Here is a 12,635-nt window from a genome sequence, read left to right as displayed (position 1 = left end):
GGATAGCCCTGCTAAGTCTATTGCAGCAAAAACAAAAGGTAATCTTTAAAAAAGCAAAAAGCAAAAACAAACAAACAAACCATTGAGGGACTTGAGTCTTGTGGGACCTTAAATGAAAAAGTTAATGAAGTATCTAATTTCCTGTTAGAAACCTGTTCACAGCAGCAGGTCTGCTCTAAGGTACATTGAATTCAATGGGACTTACTTCCACATGAAAGCATTTAGAATTGCATCCTCTCTCACTATTTGGATTTCACAGTTCAGAATAAACTTGCCATGCTTTCTCATTTTGCCCAGGGAAGGTCAGTTGATATTTTACTTTTGGGTCCTAACTGCATGTATTCATGTGGGCATATTTAACATCTTCCAGGTAATCTCCTTTGCTCATATGTCCCTTGTGAATTACCGTAACATGGAATTTTAGAATTGGAAGGGATCACAAGACCTATCTAGATGATCAGGTGACAACAAAAACTGCAAGGTTTTTAGCAGGGGCAAGAGGCTCAGTGGTTTAGACCACAGCACCACCCATGTCCCAAATAAACAAGCACACAGTCACTGATAGGTCCACCTGCCATTGTGAGGCTCAAAGCAATGAAGATGATGCCTCCCCAGCTGTTGCCATTGGCTTTGGGTTTCTTGTGATGTCACAAAAGCACTTGGCAACTGAGTGGATATAAAGCCAGGCCAAGGAGAAAGCCCTTTTCTATTTCCAGCAGGAAACACCTGACAATGGATATGACATTCAGCACTGCCCAGGTTTCTTCCACTTGGAGGAGGCAAACTGGAGAATGGAAGGAGGCAATCCTCTGGCAGTGGGATGCTAGGGAGCGATAATAAGGCAAGTTTGCTTGCTTGAAGGCTGCTGGTATCCATGGTTGGAAGCTGGTGGACGTCTCATGATGGACCTAAGAGAAGCTGGCAGATGTTGGTGGATGGAAGCCAATGGCTTTTGGATTCGGAAGTGATAGAGGCTACAAGGCTAAAGCAGACTGATGTTTGTGGATGTCGGCTGATGGAAGTTCACCTTTGGAAGACAGTCAACAGAAGCCAGTGGATATTTATGGATTGAAGCCAGGGCAGGAACTTGAATGGATGCCATGTTTTTGGATGTCAGTTGGTATATGTTTGTGTGAGTAAATGGGAGGTTTCAAATATGGTTGAGGCAAAATGGTGTTTGCATGTTCACGAATGTGATGTGTGATGTGTGATGTGTGATGTGTGATGTGTGATGTGTGATGTGTGAAAGAATAGATGGAGCCCATGGGAGGGGAGATATTGGTTTCATGGAATCAGATAATCAGGGAATCGAGTTTGGGAGGGTCATCTAGCCCAACATTTCAATGCAGGAATCTTTTGCCCGACTTGGGCCTCAAACCCATGACCTTGAGATTAAGAGTCTCATGCTCTACTGATTGAGACACTCATTTCATTAGACTTGATTTTTTTTTTTTAAATGTAGAGTATGATGTATAGATATGAATGGTGATGTCCAGGAAGTATTGAAATTCAGACCTCCTCACTAACAACAAGGAGCCTAAGGAACCATCTAGAATCAGAGGAGCAACAGGGAGTAAAAAAATATACAAAGAGATTAATCAATTTAGACCAAGAAACAAGAACGTGTGTTTTTTAATTATCTTGTGGAGACTGTGTGCGGGTTAGGTTTCATATTTCACATTCTCTCCTCAGGCCTCAAGGGATGCATGAAGGAAACTACTGTCTGAATTTGTTTGTGATAGTCAATTGAAGGGCTTCTGACAGAAGTCTGCACTTCTCTCTATTTCTACATTTATTTACAAAGCTAAATTGGGTCCTCAAGGGATCTATTTATGCCCATGCACATAACCCAGAGCTTTCTCCTTTGGCATGTGCATTCGGAACACCCGCCCACCTCTCCCTACTTTTAGGGCTTTGCGCTTGACCTTGCTATGCCGTTGTGTGTCATCTGTCATTGGAACAGGGGCACGGCAGGAATTTCCCCCACTTGGCTGATTGGCTGGTGCCATTTGGGTTTCGCCTGCTGTGCAGCAAATCGTCACAACTTGTAAGGTTGCGGATAGGCTCTGGTTCAGGTGATAGGGATGGGAGAACGCTCTCGCCATCCCTATGTGAAGGGTATTCCGTTAAAGGAATCCAGGGACTCGATGGTTTGGTCAATCCCTGAGAGGGGGTTGTGCCCGTGCCTGAGTCCAGGGGGACATCTGGGAGGTGGACATAGCCTGTTCCCAGCATTCCGCCTATCCGGGTGTTCACCCTTGGCTGACCTATGATAGAGCTCTGGGTCAGCGCTACCTACAAGGGTGCAGGGAGCTAGTCGAACCAGAGCCTATGCAACCACTCACTTGCTGTAATCAAGTTGTGGCCTAAATTCTGCCAAAAACCAAACCAAAATTTGAGTCTTGTCTGAATTTATTTAAGGGGGAGGTTTAAAGGTCTGAACACGCAAAAGCATGGCTTTGTCTCGGCTGTGGCACCAGAGCCAATTGTTGAATCAGAATTATGGAGGTGTCCTAGAGGTGGAGCACTCCAGCACCAATCAACATTCTCTGTCCTTTTACTCACACCGGCAGCCAAACAGTGAACATTGAATAGTCCACTGATTGGTGGCCAAAACATTAATAAAAAACAAACAAACATTGAGAGCTGTAATTACAGACTTTGCCCAGAATGTCTGTGTTCCTGGAGTTTGGCTTTTAATATACACAGTTTACATCAATATCTTAAGGTTTCCAGAATGCACTCCAAAAACCAGACCACATTCTTAAAAGACCCTAGGACCTAGTACAGCAGGAATAATAATAATAATAACAGAAGCAAACCACTGTTTTATTTTTCAAAATAGTTCCCTGCAAATGTCAATTCATCTCTTTTCTCCAATGTCCAGTGCAATTAAGAAAACAAAACAAAACAGCTTTGAATTAAACATACGTAACAGAATCCAGTCACAGATTATAGAATACCTGGTACAGAATCAGACTAGATCACAGCAGGTAATTAAATTTTCTTAGAAGAGTTGGTACCTGTTTTGTGTGTTTATTATTGTTCTGCAACAGCCTTTCCTACTGCAAGTAATATCAGCCAGTCATTGAGGGCATGTCTGACAAAAACTATAGCTGACACCTCACATGCTTCCAGGAATACAACTGTAATATAGACTTGATGTTTGAGTCGGTCATCATTTGCCTTTCAGTATTTTAAGTTTTGGAACTCAGTCTGGCAGAATCTCTTCATCTGGGTTGCCCTGGTAACCAGTGCCAAGATAGCTTTCCCTTTATTAACAATACTTTCCAACTTGATTTATCACTAGCTGCCATCTCCAATTTAGTATATGATATCCCAAGGTTAGTCCTATCAAATTAGAAAAGATTTTTCATTCTACATATGGTTGCTTTCATTCTCGGCTGCTAGTAAGATCTGGGTCAAGATAAGAGGGAAATAATAAATTTTAAGAGGCTTTAGCATGAAAATGTAGGGTAGTCTCTAATGTTAGCCATATTCACTGTAGACCCATTAAAGCTATTAGGCATGACTAACTTAGATCTATTAATTTTAATGAGTCTGATCTGAGCAAAATTTAATTGGAATAAAATGTATGGCCATAGCCACTCAAAGCTTACAGGGTGGGCATGAATTTATCATATGAATTTCAACCTGCATCTTATCTCTACCTGTCGCAGTATTTGACACAGAGGCTGCTAGTGAAGAACTGTAATAATACTAATACTAATACAACAACAACAACAACTACTACTACTACCACTACTACTAATTTATTTTTACCCCGCCCATCTGGCTGGGTTTCCACACTCTGGGCGGCGCCCAGTATAATTGATGATGATGATGATGATGATGATAAGGCGATAAAACATCAGACATTAAAAGCTTCCCTAAACAGGATTGCCTTTAGGTGTCTTCTAAAAGTCAGATAGTTGTTTATTTCCTTGACATTTGATGGGAGGGTGTTCCACAGGGCGGGCACTACTACCGAGAAGGCCCTCTGCCTGGTTTCCTGTAACCTCACTTCTCGCAGGGAGGGAACCGCCAGAAGGCCTTCGGCTCCCTGTAACCTCACTTCTCACACTGAGGAACCGCCAGAAGGCCCTTGGAGCTGGACCTCAGTGTCTGGGCTGAACGATGGGGGTGGAGACGCTCCTTCAGGTATACTGGGCTGAGGCCATTTAGGGCTTTAAAGGTCAGCACCAACACTCTGAATTGTGCTCGGAAACACAATGTGAACTCATTTTTCCCACAGTTGACGAAATAGCCCTAATAGTAGTAGTAGTAGTAATAATAATAATAATAATAATAATAATAATTTATTTGTACCCCGCCCATCTGGCTGGGTTTCCCCAGCCACTCTGGGCGGCTTCTAAAAGAAGACCCCCCCATTGTTACAATGATGTGTTTTTCAAATGTTTGTGTTTTAAGGCATAGCGGCAGAACCAGTTTTGTTTAAATATTGGCAAACTTATTATTTGGATCGGAAGCATCTCCCATTTTTCGACGTTTCCTTTGTGACTCTGTCTTCATGCTTTATAGAGAGACAAATGGGCAGCAGTGACTGAAAACTCGTTGCTCACAAGCAAATGCAGAGAAAGGAGGATTACACAAAGGCCTAAAATGGGTGGCCATCATTTCATGTCATCGTAGCAATGGGGGGGAGGGAGAGAAGGATCCATTAAAATGATCTCTCTTTGGATCTAAATGCAGAAGAAAGTGGTTCATTTCACTCATTAAAAAAAGAAGCATACTTTTCAGATATATACATTTCACTGATTTTACAGTCATTTTGACACTTTTAAAACTTGACTTCCTTCCGCCTTTGTCTGCGGTTCCTTAAGTTTATTTTTAGTTTCTTCTGCATATCCAAATTAACTTAACATACTCATTTACTTATCTTCTTTAAATATATATTCTTATGTAGCTGCAGGTTATTCCAATAATCCTGCCAGTGTTTTTATCTGTTTACAATTTGTCTGTAAATATTCAATAAACCATTTCCATTCTTTTATAAAAAAGTTTGTTATCTTGATTTCTTATTCTTCCAGTAAGTTTCACCATTTCTGCATATTCCTTATGTTTTTGTATCCATTCTTCCTTTGCTGGGACTTCTCCTTCTTTCCATTTTAGGGCAAGAAACATTCTTGCCATCGGAGTCAAATACATGAAAAACATTCTATACGATTCTATCCCTACAATTCCCAAGAGAAAGGCTTCTGGTTGTTGTTGGGGTTTTTTTTTTTACAAATGTTATTTTTAACATCTTTTTCATTACATTGTATATCATTTCCCAGTAAGCCTTAACCCTACTACAAGGCCACCACATATGATAAGTTCATTCCACTCTTCATTGTAGAGCTTGGCTCTGCCATTAAGCAGAATGAGGTGGACACCTCAGGTGGCAGATTCTGGGAGATGCAGAAAGATAATGAAGACAATGAAGAACTAGTTGCACTATTCACAGCCTGCCTTGCATTCCCTAACTTGCTTCCCCCAGATGTAGTAGAGGAGGACATCCCATCAATGGTGTTGTAAGAATTTGTCCTTCACAGCAGGAAGAAAATGTCTTGGGCCAGTCTGTCTAAGCCATGGATAGGCTACTAAATCCGGCCCATGGACGGTCCAGGAACCAGTGTGTTTTTATATGAGTACAATGTGTCCTTTTATTTAAAATGCATCTCTGGGTTATTTGGGGGCATAGGAATTGGTTCATTCCCCCCCCTCAAAATATAGACCGGCCTGCACAAGGTCTGAGGGACAGTGGACCGGCCCCCTCTGAAAAAGTTTGCTGACCCTGCCACCCAGCATCACATTATAAATATTGGACCTAGGGAGTAAAATCAGTACTTTTGACAAATAGATGCCAGCATGAAGCCTTAGCTTTTATTGTCTTGTTGAGCCCTAACCTTTTAATCTGATATATTTAGTATAGATGAATTCTCCCTTTTCTGCTCCTCCGATATAAAATGGAGTGTGATATTCATTTATTCCGTTAAATCCACTTTGCAGACTTATGTGGAAGAAGGGGAAGAATTTAGATCAGATCCAAATGAATCCAGATGGACAGAAATTTGATATATATAAGGAAAATCAGGACAAGCGTGGGCTATTAGATTTCTTCAGCTGCATCCCCATGATTAAACTTTGAAAAGAAGTTTTGTTCCCGCCCCGCCTCCCTCAATCAGAATTTGGAGCACAAACCTTAATTCCTACCCAGGCCAGAGCCGGGGCTGGGGCTGGCGGGGGGGCAATGGGCATGGGCCTATGATTTTGAGGAGGCCTACTTTGAGTTTCCTGGGGCACATCTCAGATGGACGCCAGTGCCACTCTAAGAGAATGAGGGAGGCGTTCATGGTGAGTTCCGGCACCTCTTTTTCTAGAAAAATAGCACTGTGAGCCACCATGCTTACTGGCTTTGGGAAGGCAGCACGAGGCTGACAGAGCCCTCACACTACCTTCCCAAAGCTGGGTAACGGAGACGCAGGGCTTTGGGAGGGAGGCGCTAGGGCTCTGGCAATGTCCTGGAAAGGAGTACAAATTCTGTGGCATACAGTGTGTATGCCACGACTGCGGTCCGTGTTTTGTTAGCCCCAAAATGGAAAACGAGCGAGGTCCCAACTAAAGAAGAATGGCAACTTAAGCTGACGGAATATGCACAGCTTGCAGACTTAACATATAGAATACGAGAACAAGAAGAACATGCGGTTAGAGAAGATCGGAAAACATTTGTTGAATATATGGGTGAAAATTGTACACACCTGAAAACGTCTATCAGAGCATAGGAGTCAACTCCTAGGGGCCAAAATCCCTTCAGTCTCCCCACAAAATAGTTGAGCAGGCCACACCCCCCCCCACACACAGTTGAATTGCCATTCAAATGGTGTGTGTGTGTGTGTGTGTGTGTGTTGCATCTTTTGTGGGATTATGCAAGGAAGGGCTTACTTGAGCCATCCCAATATTTTATTCAAGTTGACACCCCTGTGTCAGAGACATATTAGCTGTGATTCTTGCATTGACTCTTGGGATCCTTCCAACTCTGCAATTCTACGATTCTACGAATTGAAAGATACATTCAAAACATATGGAACAATCGTTTTCTATTCTTGCCCTTGACTGTTGCTCCAAGCAAAGTTTCTGTTGGAATCCACTGACTTTTTTTAATTTATAAAAGAATGTATGCATTATGTTCCTGGCAAAGCAGACTGCGACAGAACAGCTAATATAGCCTGAGACAATATCTAATATTCCTTCTACCTACACATTTCCCCCTGCTTACATATCCATTGATATAGATGTCTTTAGAGTAATGCCAGCTTCAGCAAATCGAGGCGGGTGTAATTGTCGTAACAGTAGAGCTGCCTAGAGATTTTATTCCTTTTCCATTCCCTGTTCAAAATGCACACTCTTTCTGTTTGAACGGATCTATTTCTGGCTTAAACTGCCAGGTGTTTTGCTGAAGTTGGTTACACCCACACGGCTCTGCTTAACTTTCGTCTTTTGCTAGCTTGGTCATGCGTGATGGCGACCCACCTACAGCGGTACCTCAGGTTACAGACGCTTCAGGTTACAGACGCTTCAGGTTACAGATTCCACTAACCCAGAAATAGTACCTCGGGTTAAGAACTTTGCTTCAGGATGAGAACAGAAATTGTGCTCTGGTGGCGCGGCAACAGTGGGAGGTCCCATTAGCTAAAGTGGTACCTCAGGTTAAGAACAGTTTCAGATTGAGAACGGACCTCCAGAACGAATTAAGTTCTTAACCAGAGGTACCACTGTAGTGAGGTTCAAGTATTGGTCAATTATTGAGAAGAGAGGAGGGAATGTTGAATATAATATTATTAGTAAGTTAAGAGTTTTAGAAGTATTGTTCTATTATGGGAAATCTTGATCTGTTTTGAATTTCAGATTATTATAATCTGCTGATTTATAAATTATATATGATTATGAGTTTGACCAAACTGCGGGAGGCAGTGGAAGACAGGAGTGCCTGGCGTGCTCTGGTCCATGGGGTCACAAAGAGTCAGACACGACTAAACCACAACAACATACTACAGTGGTACCTTGGTTCTTGAACTTAATCCATTCCAGCAGTCCATTCAACTCCCGAAATTGTTCAAAATCCAAGGTGCAGCTTCTGATTGGCTGCAGGAGCTTCTTGCACTCAAAGGGAAGCTGTGTCGGACATTCAGCTTCCAAAAAATGTTCACAAACTGGAACACTTATTTATGGGTTTGCGGCGTTCAGGTTTGCGATTTGTTCGGGAGCCAAGCCGTTCGAGTACCAAGGTACCACTGTATTTAGAAACCCAAAGAAGAATGTTAAGTGATATAAAACTGCATATATATTTGTTGCTGTAGCTGGCATCCATCTGTATCAAGAGAGAATGGAGTGTGCTTTCGGGGGTGAAGTCAAACCACTGTGTTAGCAGCCCCAATGTTACCTCCCTGGGATGCAAGCCTGGACAATTTATATGGTGGTCCTGGGCTTCCCAGGCAACAAGACTCCCATCTCATCCTTGCTGATGTGGTCCAAAGGAAAGCAATTCATTCTTTCTTTATGTCTACTATATCTGTTAGGGATGGGGGTGGTGCTGTGGGTTAAACCACAGAGCCTAGGACTTGCTGATCAGAAGGTCAGCGGTTCGAATCCCTGCAACGGGGTGAGCTCCCGTTGCTTGGTCCCTGCTTCTGCCAACCTAGCAGTTCAAAAGCACGTCAAAGTGCAAGTAGATAAATAGGTACCGCTCCGGTGGGAAGGTAAACGGCGTTTCCGTGCGCTGCTCTGGTTTGCCAGAAGCGGCTTAGTCATGCTGGCCACATGACCCAGAAGCTGTACGCCGGCTCCCTCGGCCAATAAAGTGAGATGAGCACTGCAACCCCAGAGTCAGTCACGACTGGACCTAATGGTCAGGGGTCCCTTTACCCTTACTATATCTGTTACCTATTTGTTAATGCTTACTATATGTATGATCAATTAGCATTGTGTGGGTATTAATTATTCAAACAGAAATTGGCGGGAAATAATGCAGCATTTCTTGCTTTGGGGCAGATGATTGATACCTATCTGCAATGTTATAATAATAAATAGGTTCCCCAGAAGGATCATTCTGGGAAAGGCTACATTCAAAACACATTCAGGATAATGGAAATATCCTCTATTATATTCTAGGCTTGGCTCATACCCTAAAAATAAATGGTGCATTTGTACATTTGCATATTGTTTCAATGATTTTTTTAAAAAGAGCTGGGTAATTTGAGTTCATCAATTTATGGCACGGCCAAAAATAACCTCTGTGTACAGCCGGGAACAAGATGAATACATATCTATATAGATACAGATATATGGATATAGTTTAGATAAGTATCTACCCACGGCTTGGACACAGTCTAGATTTTACTCTGGTCCTCATAGTTAGAAAGATCCCCAGTTCACAGGGATTTTAATGTTAGGCTTCATCTAGGTCCTAGATTCCAGGAGTATGCATCAACGCTCTATGGGGCTTGGCTAACCAAAAGGTATTCAGGGGCTCCCTGACCTCTTGAGTCAAAATGTGATGTTAGTATACCCCCAAGTATGCATACCCCACAAGTGTCCCTTTTTAAGCGGAACATCCCAGATCACAGAAGCCAAACATGGCTTCTGTTTGGATCCTGGAATGTCCCATTTTTTAAGCCCATCTCTCGCCCCAGGGCACCGGATCAAAAGACGTTCACTCTCGAGCAAGTCGCAGGGTTGCTATTTCTCTGGAACAGGAGAAAACAAACTTGCTCCACCTTCCTTTTTTAAAAAGAAAAAAATATTTATTTGCTTTTTCAAATTAAAATTCTACACAGATATATGAAACATAAATCATCAAAAACAAGATTTCAAGGAATCTCCTGGATTTCCCTCCTCCCTTTTGTGGGTCCTGTTATTAATCAGTTCCTTCTGCATCTTTTATGATAGTCCAAATCTTTTATATCTCCATTGTATTCAGAATTCACCCTTAAACTACAAGTGATATTCCAAACCTACTTGCTCCATCTTCCATGTGACAACCTGACAGGCATAATCTGTCATAATCTGGCCAGCATTCACCCGCAGCACTGGTAATTCAATTAATTTGTTTTTATATCGATTGTTAGCCGCCCTGAGCCCAGTCTTGGCTGGGGAGGGCGGGGTATAAATAAAATTTATTATTATTATTAACCTTGTTTTGTTTGTTTGTTTTTTTAAAAAAATCCTACCTTTACTAAAGCAAATTTAGCATAGCTGAAAATTATGGGAGCTAGAAATAAACATGGCAATATCTCCTCTTTGGACTAGATCTGGCACCCCCAAACTCAGCCCTCCAGCTGTTGTTGGACTACAATTCCCATCATCCCTAGCCAACAGGACCAGTGGTCAGGGATGATGGGATTTGTAGTCCCAAAAAATAGCTGGAGGGCCGAGTTTGGGGATGCCTGGACTAGATTGTTTTCTTGCGCTAAATCTCATTAGCCCCAACTTCTCTAATTTTAGTTCATTGTAAATATTTCGTTGCAGCTGTTCATATTTTCAGTATCAGCAATAACAAGCTTCTTTCATAGTAGGTTCCTTTTTAAAACGTTCTGAATTCGTTTTTTAAGTGGATCAGTTTTAAGCTGCATCTCCTCCAAAAACAAAAAAACAACAACTAAGAATTTGTTGGTGCTGCAAGAAGGAAAAGGGTTAGGGAAGAAAAAATACATTAAAGACATAAAACCATTTGGCCACTAGGTGCCGCTCTTCTTCCTTGCCAGTCACCAAGTTCTTCCACAGCAGCAAAAGAACATTGGTAGCCTGGAAAGTTTTTAATTCAGTGGTTGCATACTGATTCAGTTCGTGCCAACCTTTTTCATTGTCTGGAATTTTTAGCAAAATGATAAGCTTTTCAGAATCTCCCCTATTAGTTTCCATAGATTTTTCAGTGTCGCTAGGACTGAAGAGGATGAATATGAATAATTCAGTTGGCTGAATAATTCAGCTTACATGTTAATGCAAATCTCCCTAATTTGTACTCCCTGAAACAGGGGAGGCTAAATGCCAGCTTTTAAATTCACCCTTTTCTGAATTTTGCAATGTAGTTCTCCAACAAACAAAAAAAAGTGCAAAAGTGTGTTGATAAGGGGGGAAATGTACACAAATAACTTAGAAATTAGGGAAATTTGCTCGCCAAAAAATGTGTATATTAGGAGAAATGTGCCCCCAAATGCTGAATTTTCATGAGGCCTTCTAACAAAGTAAATTGCAAATCAATGAAGAAATGTGGTGATCTGAAGATTGGAAAAATGAGTGATCGGTGGTGGAATGAAGTTATATGGCTTTGGCAGAAATGTTATAAGGAACTAGGTACAGATAGACTGTTAATGTATTAAAGGGAAAAAAACAAGGTTAGAATATGTTAAGATTAATTACAGGACAGAAAACAGAGGAAGATGGAAAGGAGTTGCTGAAACAGTTAATTGAAGTGGAATATAAAAAGGGAGGCGTGAGGAAGTCAATGAAACAAGTGAATGAAAGATAAGCTTGAAAATATTGGAAGTGTTTTTAATTGTTCTTGTTTTGTTTTGTTAATTCAATGTTTTATGTAGTGTTTTTGTTTCTGTTTTTGTATTGTGTTATATTGATTTGTTTAATTCTTTTTCTTTCTTTTTGTAATTTTTAAACTCTTAATAAATATTATTTTTTTAAAAAAATGAGTGAGCAATTTTTTTAAAAAAATGAGTGAGCAAAATCGGCAAATTTGTCCATCTCTAGGTATAACTAAGAACAACTTGAGATTGCTTTAGCATGCAAACCATCATAATAACTATTCAACTCAATGATATTTTCTTCTCAGGGTTCCTTGCATTTCAAACAAATACCAGCTATTGCCATCCAAGATTTGGGTGCTTAGCTCATGGATGGCTATGTTTTCTTCACCAGAAAACAATGACACTCTCCATCTGGTTTATCCACCTTGGAGCCAAATCAAGAATTACGCCAGTGTTGCATGCAATGTTAACCCAGAAGCTACCTTCCTCTTGGGAACAAGGAAAATGGTGCTTAACTCTTCCCTATTTGATTATTTGATGATTTCCCTTTGAAACATGCCCCCAAGATATGTGAAACCAACCCAGCCAGGATTCTGGACATAGGTCTATATCATAAGTTCAAAAAGAAATATGAGATAAGCTCTGTGGTTCTAAAAAGGGACGCGGGTGGCGCTGTGGGTTAAACCACAGAGCCTAGGACTTGCCGATCAGAAGGTCGGCGGTTCAAATCCCTGAGACGGGGTGAGTTCCCATTGCTTGGTCCCTGCTCCTGCCAACCTAGCAGTTCAAAAGCACATCAAAGTGCAAGTAGATAAATAGGTACCACTCTGGCAGGAAGGTAAACGGCGTTTCCGTGTGCTGCTCTGGTTCACCAGAAGTGGCTTTGTCATGCTGGCCACATGACCCGGAAGCCGGCTCCCTCAGCCAATAAAGCGAGATGAGCGCCGCAACCCCAGAGTCAGTCACGACTGGACCTAATGGTCAGGGGTCCCTTTACCTTTACCTCGGGTTACATACGCTTCAGGTTACTTACGCTTCAGGTCACAGACACCGCTGACCCAGAAATAGTGCTTCAGGTTAAGAACTTTGCTTCAGGAT

The 12,635-nt window shown here is 41.7% G+C and overlaps 1 long non-coding RNA gene across 1 annotated transcript in view; it reads left to right on the top strand.

The window, feature by feature from the left end:
* Positions 1-826: 826 nt before the first annotated feature.
* The window catches only part of LOC309352249, a 114,880-nt gene continuing 103,071 nt past the window's right edge, over positions 827-12,635 (top strand). Inside the window, exon 1 of the long non-coding RNA XR_014161193.1 lies at positions 827-841. This is a non-coding gene — a long non-coding RNA (uncharacterized lncRNA). The remainder of the gene's footprint in view (positions 842-12,635) is intronic.

The sequence above is a fragment of the Podarcis erhardii genome (assembly GCF_964252035.2).
Source record: "Podarcis erhardii genome assembly, chromosome: 11".
Classification (NCBI taxonomy): Eukaryota; Metazoa; Chordata; class Lepidosauria; order Squamata; family Lacertidae; genus Podarcis; species Podarcis erhardii.
This window is presented reverse-complemented; position numbering and strand designations above follow the sequence as displayed.